Below are 8409 nucleotides of genomic sequence, written 5' to 3'. Positions count from 1 at the left end.
TGAAGGCGACCTTCGTGAAATACCCCGAGGAGTACAATGAATGTCCATGACGGTGTTATTTGTACAATGTATTATAATTTACTTCTTTTTTTGTCTTAAGAATTCGTTTCTTTATTTATGACATTGTCTTCACTTTGAGAACATGATATTAATTTGATCTGACACAGATACAGTTTGCAATGGGTTGATAAAGTAACAGTGGTGACCAACACTCCCATGCCACCTGCTGTTTAAAGATCCTCTCTTATTTTCATTTGGCTTTTGTTTCCGTTGATTTTATAAAAGAATCAAATCTACAATTTTACCAAACCAGTTATTTTCAATTTCAAACTGACAAACAGATTTGGTATGCGTTATATATATGGAGTAAATAACGATAGCGACGACTTAGAAGTTTTAACTTGAAATGGAGAACAACAATTACGTTCCTAACAACATCACCAAAACGGGCTGCAAATGACAATTTCAATTTCCGAATATTAATTTTCCTTTTCTTAGTAGCAGTGTTACTGCTTAACACACCAAAGTTGGTAGAATATGACAAGTATGCAGTTAATATCACCATTCATCACATTTACAAGACAATCTAGATTATTGAAGGCGTTAGAGTAATCTTTTACTGACTACGATATATACTACAGCTCTATGTGATTGCCACATCGAGATTGTCGTCAACGAAGCAGAGCGCACGTTCTTTTCTGAAGCATTTCTGATCCCAATACATTTTCTTTCTAGAAATAGTGTGCAACTGTAAATATTGTATGTGTAACCATTTTTGTATGAGCGGAGTTCTGAACAGATGAAAGAAAAAAGGATAACAGACAAATTTTATTAGGAAGACAAGGAGACTAGTTTGTGGATGTCCGCCTACGCCGACAGAAAGCTTGTAAACGTACATTTCAGCAGAGAAAAAAAGCTTGTTTCTCAACAGCAGTGCCACTGTTTGGACATAAAATTTAATTTGATTTAAAGAACAAATGTATGAATTACATATCTCATTTCAAAAATAGGCATTCTGTTTCACTAATATTGTTCCCTCACCGTTCTAGAATTTGATGTTAAAGTCAGAGGTGAGTGGAGCGACGGTTGCAAGTTTTCGAGAGAAATCTAGAAATGTTTTAATTGCCATATCACCCTGATCTGTCGATGGATTTAGTTATGTCGCCATGACGTGTACTATACTATCTTCACCAAAGATTAATGGTATATCATTCTCTAGAGGTCAAGGTCACCAATTAATGTTAACTTTCGGTTTCCTGTCACGTTAAATCTGATTTGATCTTCGGCAAAACTCATCAGTTATCATCACCTGGTAACACAGAGACACGTGTGGAATACGTCAACAGGTACATAATAACAGGTACGCTAATTAAAGAGAAAATAAAATATATTTTTTTTACAAATGGTATGTAATTATTACTTTTATATTTGACCGGTTTTATCAAAGCTTTCCTCTTCCCCTTTGATATGGGTGTTTATAAGAGTTTACGAGGTTGTCACCACCGTCTCATTCGAACAGACAATCTCTGTTAGAGGTTGTCACCACCGGCCCATTCTAACTGACAATCTCTGTTTCCTATCGACATTACATTGGACCAGAACGACACACGTGACCCATGCAACATATCCCTCCATAAATACAGATGTCAGCAGCTAGGCTTGTCACCTTGTCGACATTTCAGGGATCAGCATGGTCCGGCCCCTGTGTGTAGTAATACCAATCACAGGGACTCGGGGACTACACACCTACCACTGCTATTGTGTATCGTTTTATCTAGCGAAGTATTTCGTTGCAAATAGGTGAATCAATTACAGAGTTAGTTACAATGTATGTGATAAACATATGATAAAAGTATACTTTCTCTAACTTCACTATTTCTCCAGTGATTAAATAATCAAGTCACTCTCCATCATTCCGTGATAATACTAGACCTTCAAGTTATTAGGACGTTTCACATTGACAAACATGATATTTGGAGAAAGACATCACTGAACCACAAATCTCGAGGTTATTTTTTTCAAAAATATGGTACGTTTGCGGAGATCACATTACAATATGTTATGACTACAACATATTTCAAGGGGACTAGTGCAGGTAGCAACTAATATCCTAATAGAGAACATTATAGCAGGCCTCGGAGATCTTACAACAGCAGGCCTCGGAGATCTGACAACAGCAGGCCTCGGGGATCTGACAACAGCAGGCCTCGGAGATCTGACAACAGCAGGCCTCGGAGATCTGACAACAGCAGGCCTCGGAGATCTAACAGAAGACCATAGGATCTAACAACAGCAGACCTCGGAGATCTAACAACAGCAGGCCTCGGAGATCTGACAACAGCAGGCCGCGGAGATCTAACAGAAGACCATAGGATCTAACAACAGCAGGCCTCGGAGATCTAACAACAGACGGCCTCGGAGATCTAACAACAGCAGGCCTCGGAGATCTTAAAACAGCAGGCCTCGGAGATCTAACAACAACAGGCATCAGAGATCTAACAACAGAAGACCAAAGGATCTAACAACAACAGTCCTCGGAGATCTTACAACAGCAGGCCTCGTGATCTAACAACAGCAGTCCTCTGAGATCTAACAGCAGAAGACCTCGGAGATCTAACAACAACAGGCCCCGGAGATATAACAACAGCAGACCTCGGGGATCTAACAACAGCAGTCTTCGGAGATCTAACAACAGTAGGCATCGGAGATCTAACAACAGCAGTCCTCGGGGATCTAACAACAGCAGTCTTCGGAGGTCTAACAACAGAAGACCTCGGGGATCTAACAACAACAGGCCTCGGAGATCTAACAACAGCAGGCCTCGGAGATCTAACAACAGCAGGCCTCGGAGATCTAACAACAAAAGACCTCGGAGATCTAACAACAGCAGGCCTCGGAGATCTAACAGCAGAAGACCTCGGAGATCTAACAACAGCAGGCCTCGGGGATCTAACAATAGCAGGCCTCGGAGATCTAACAACAACAGGCCTCGGAGATCTAACAGCAGAAGACCTCGGAGATCTTACAACAGAAGACCATAGGATCTAACAACAGAAGTCCTCGGAGATCTAACAACAGCAGGCCTCGGAGATCTAACAGCAGAAGACCTCGGAGATCTAACAACAGCAGGCCTTGGGGATCTAACAATAGCAGGCCTCGGAGATCTAACAACAACAGGCCTCGGAGATCTAACAGCAGAAGACCTCGGAGATCTTACAACAGAAGACCATAGGATCTAACAACAGAAGTCCTCGGAGATCTAACAACAACAGGCCTCGGAGATCTAACAACAACAGGCCTCGGAGATCTAACAGCAGAAGACCTCGGAGATCTAACAACAACAGGCCTCGGGGATCTAACAATAGAAGACCTCGGAGATCTAACAATAGAAGACCTCGGAGATCTAACAACAACAGGCCTCGGGGATCTAACAACAACAGGCCTCGGAGATCTTACAACAGCAGGCCTCGGAGATCTAACAGCAGAAGACCTCGGAGATCTAACAACAACAGGCCTCGGAGATCTAACAACAACAGGCCTCGGAGATCTAACAGCAGAAGACCTCGGAGATCTAACAACAGCAGGCCTCGGAGATCTAACAACAGCAGGCCTCGGAGATCTAACAACAACAGGCCTCGGAGATATAACAACAGCAGACATCGGGGATCTAACAACAGCAGTCCTCGGAGATCTAACAACAGCAGGCCTCGGAGATCTAACAACAGCAGGCCTCGGAGATCTAACAGCAGAAGACCTCGGAGATATAACAACAGCAGGCCTCGGAGATCTAACAACAGCAGGCCTCGGAGATCTAACAACAACAGGCCTCGGAGATATAACAACAGCAGACATCGGGGATCTAACAACAGCAGTCCTCGGAGATCTAACAACAGCAGGCCTCGGAGATCTAACAACAGCAGGCCTCGGAGATCTAACAGCAGAAGACCTCGGAGATATAACAACAGCAGGCCTCGGAGATCTAACAACAGCAGGCCTCGGAGATCTAACAGCAGAAGACCTCGGAGATCTAACAACAGCAGGCCTCGGGGATCTAACAACAGCAGTCTTCGGAGATCTAACAACAGAAGACCTCGGAGGTCTAACAACAACAGGCCTCGGAGATCTTACAACAACAGGCCTCGGAGATCTAACAACAGCAGGCCTCGGAGATCTAACAACAACAGGCCTCGGAGATCTAACAACAACAGGCCTCGGAGATCTAACAGCAGAAGACCTCGGAGATCTAACAACAACAGGCCTCGGAGATCTAACAACAACAGGCCTCGGAGATCTAACAGCAGAAGACCTCGGAGATCTAACAACAACAGGCCTCGGAGATCTAACAACAACAGGCCTCGGGGATCTAACAACAACAGGCCTCGGAGATCCAACAACAACAGGCCTCGGAGATCTAACAACAGGAGGCCTCGGAGATCTAACAACAGAAGACCTCGGAGATCTTACAACAGAAGACCATAGGATCTAACAACAGCAGGCCTCGGGTATCTAACAATAGCAGATCTCGGAGATCTAACAACAGAAGACCTCGGAGATCTTACAACAGAAGACCTCGGGATCTAACTACAGCAGACCTCGGAGATCTAACAACAGCAGGCTTCGGGCATCCTTTTCCTGCATGCCTCGTGGGTCTTTCTACGTCAGGCCTTTGATACCACTGATGTAGTTATCGGGGTTTATGGGAGAGAAATATCTTGTTTTGAAAAAGTATGTGCATGCATCTAAAATGATTTTTTTATGAAACATGGATTTTCCGATTTGCATGACCCTATTTTGTTCCAAATTGAAAAAAAAAAAAAATAGAAAAGGTAATTTCAAACTTCACAGCAATTGTTTGTCTGTGTATCACACATCCGGCGACTGTCGTCTACTGACAGTTATAAATGTCTGGATTTGTAGGTGATTACCGCAGGGCAGACCCTCGTTATCGTGGAGACCGTGGTGACATAGATATGTGAAACACGAATCAAGTGCAAGTGCACTTTTTGATGCAGATGTCGTCATGATGATATCGTTTTGAGGTCGGTGTCATAGCGGCGATATGATTGTATCGTTGTGAGGTTGGTGTTATGATGTCGTTATGTCGCTATCGTTGTGAGGTTGGTGTTGTGACGTCGTTATGTCGGTATCGTTGTGAGGTTGGTGTTATGACATCGTTATGTCAGTATCGTTATGAGGTTGGTGTTATGACATCGTTATGTCAGTATCGTTGTGAGGTTGGTGTCAGGGTGTCGTTATGTCGCTATCGTTGTGAGGTTGGTGTCATGATGTCGTTATGTCGCTATCGTTGTGTGGTTGGTGTTATGACATCGTTATGTCAGTATCGTTGTGAGGTTGGTGTTATGATGTCGTTATGTCGGTATTGTTGTGAGGTTTGTGTCATGATGTCGTTATTTCGGTATCGTTGTGAGGTTGGTGTTAAGACGTCATTATATCAGTATTGTTGTGAGGTTGGCTGTAATGTTAGTAATGTGGTTACGCTTGTACTACTCTAGTGAGATATTTTCTTTGCAGAGAAATTACAGGAAACATATATCAAGAAATAAAAACAGCGCTACTTCAAAGTAGTTTTTTTCATATTAAAATTAAAACGCTAGACTTGCATGCACCAGCTTTATTATTCCTGGTTTCGAGTGGCTTACAAATCGCATGTGTTACTCTTCCGGGTTAGTGATGGATACTTTGGAAACGACTGCAGTTTTACATTGTACGAGAATCAGACGTGTTGGTTTTCACAATGTTTTCACAAACTGTATCTTGGCATGTTTTCAGCAGTTTAATTGGCTCCCGAACATATATTTTCTACTATTTAACATCTCGGTTAATTAACAAGATGTGAAGTTAAGTTACCACGCCTCTCTCATTTTTCCTCGTAGCTTTCTGCACCGTACTGAGATGACTGCACAATTTACTGACGTTTCGTGCATTGTCTCGGCTATAATTTACGTCATTCTTCATCAATAATAATTGAAACTGATTTACAAAGAAAGTTTGAAATTAAAAAAGTCTGTTTAATTACTTCACTTAAAATGTTTCTTAAGTGACTGTTGTGCAGTATAATGCATTTAAAATGAAATCATGCCCTACTTAGAGGGAACAATCATCTACCTAGAGGGAAACATCGTCTACCTAGAGGGAAACATCATCTACCTAGAGGGAAACATCATCTACCTAGAGGGAAACATCATCTACCTAGAGGGAAACATCATCTACCTAGAGGGAGACATCATCTACCTAGAGGGAAACATCATCTACCTAGAGGGAGACATCATCTACCTAGAGGGAAACAACATCTACCTAGAGGGAAACATCATCTACCTAGAGGGAGACATCATCTACCTAGAGGGAGACATCATCTACCTAGAGGGAGACATCATCTACCTAGAGGGAACCATCATCTACCTAGAGGGAAACATCATCTACCTAGAGGGAACCATCATCTACCTAGAGGAAACCATCATCTACCTAGAGGGAAGCGTCATCTACCTAAATGGAACCATCATCTACCTAGAGGGAAACATCATCTACCTAGAGGGAAACATAATCTACCTAGAGGGAACCATCATCGATCTAGAGGGAAACATCAGCTATCTAAAGGGAAACATCATCTACCTAGAGGGAACCATCATCTACCTAAAGGGAACCATCATCTACCTAGAGGGAAACATCATCTACCTAGAGGGAACCATCATCTACCTAGAGGGAAACATCATCTACCTAGAGGGAAACATCGAGGGAGACATCATCTACCTAGAGGGAAACATCGTCTACCTAGAGGGAACCATCATCTACCTAGAGGGAACACTCCTGTAGCTAGATGGAACCATCTTCTACCTAGAGGGAACCATCATCTACCTAAAGGGAAACATCAGCAACCTAAAGGGAACATCATCTACCTAGAGGGAACCATCAACTATCTAAAGGGAACCATCATCTACCTAGAGGGAAACATCATCTACCTAGAGGGAAACATCATCTACCTAGAGGGAACCATCAACTATCTAGAGGGAAACATCATCTACCTAGAGGGAAACATCATCTACCTAGAGGGAGACATCATCTACCTAGAGGGAACCATCAACTATCTAGAGGGAACCATCATCTACCTAGAGGGAGACATCATCTACCTAGAGGGAACCATCGTCTACCTAGAGGGAACCATCAACTATCTAGAGGGAACCATCATCTACCTAGAGGGAAACATCATCTACCTAGAGGGAACCATCGTCTACCTAGAGGGAACCATCATCTACCTAGAGGGAAACATCATCTACCTAGAGGGAACCATCATCTACCTAGAGGGAACCATCATCTACCTAGAGGGAACCATCATCTACCTAGAGGGAAACATCATCTACCTAGAGGGAAACATCGTCCACCTAGAGGGAACCATCATCTACCTAGAGGGAACCATCAACTATCTAGAGGGAACCATCATCTACCTAGAGGGAACCATCATCTACCTAGAGGGAGACATCATCTACCTAGAGGGAACCATCATCTACCTAGAGGGAACCATCAACTATCTAGAGGGAACCATCATCTACCTAAAGGGAAACATCATCTACCTAGAGGGAAACATCATCTACCTAGAGGGAACCATCATCTACCTAGAGGGAAACATCATCTACCTAGAGGGTACCATCATCTACCTAGAAGGAAACGTCATCTACCTAGAGGGAAACATCATCTACCTAGAGGGAAATATCATCTACCTAGAGGGAAACATCATCTACCTAGAGGGAAACATCATCTACCTAGAGGGAACCATCATCAACCTAAAGGGAAGCATCATCTACCTAGAGGGAACCATCATCTACCTAGAGGGAAACATCATCTACCTAGAGGGAACCATCATCTACCTAGAGGGAAACATAATCTACCTAGAGGGAACCATCATCTACCTAGAGGGAAACATCATCTACCTAGAAGGAAACATCGTCTACCTAGAAGTAAACATCGTCTACCTAGAGGGAAACATCAACTTCCTAGAGGGGACCCATCATCTACCTAAAGGGAAACATCGTCTACCTAGAGGGAAACATCGTCTACCTAGAGGGAAACATCATCTACCTAGAGGGAAGCATCATCTACCTAGAGGGAAACATCGTCTACCTAGAGGGAAACATCATCTACCTAGAGGGAAACATCATCTACCTAGAGGGAAACATCATCTACCTAGAGGGAACCATCATCTACCTAGAGGGAACCATCATCTACCTAGAGGGAAACATCATCTACCTAGAGGGAACCATCATCTACCTAGAGGGAAACATCAGCTACCTAAAGGGAACATCATCTACCTAGAGGGAACCATCAACTATCTAAAGGGAACCATCATCTACCTAGAGGGAAACATCATCTACCTAGAGGGAAACATCATCTACCTAG

The sequence above is a fragment of the Ylistrum balloti genome, unplaced genomic scaffold (assembly GCF_031769215.1).
Source record: "Ylistrum balloti isolate Yb309-2 unplaced genomic scaffold, AGI_CSIRO_Ybal_v1 Utg369896, whole genome shotgun sequence".
In the NCBI taxonomy this organism is placed as follows: domain Eukaryota; kingdom Metazoa; phylum Mollusca; class Bivalvia; order Pectinida; family Pectinidae; genus Ylistrum; species Ylistrum balloti.
Note: the sequence above shows the minus strand (reverse complement) of the source record.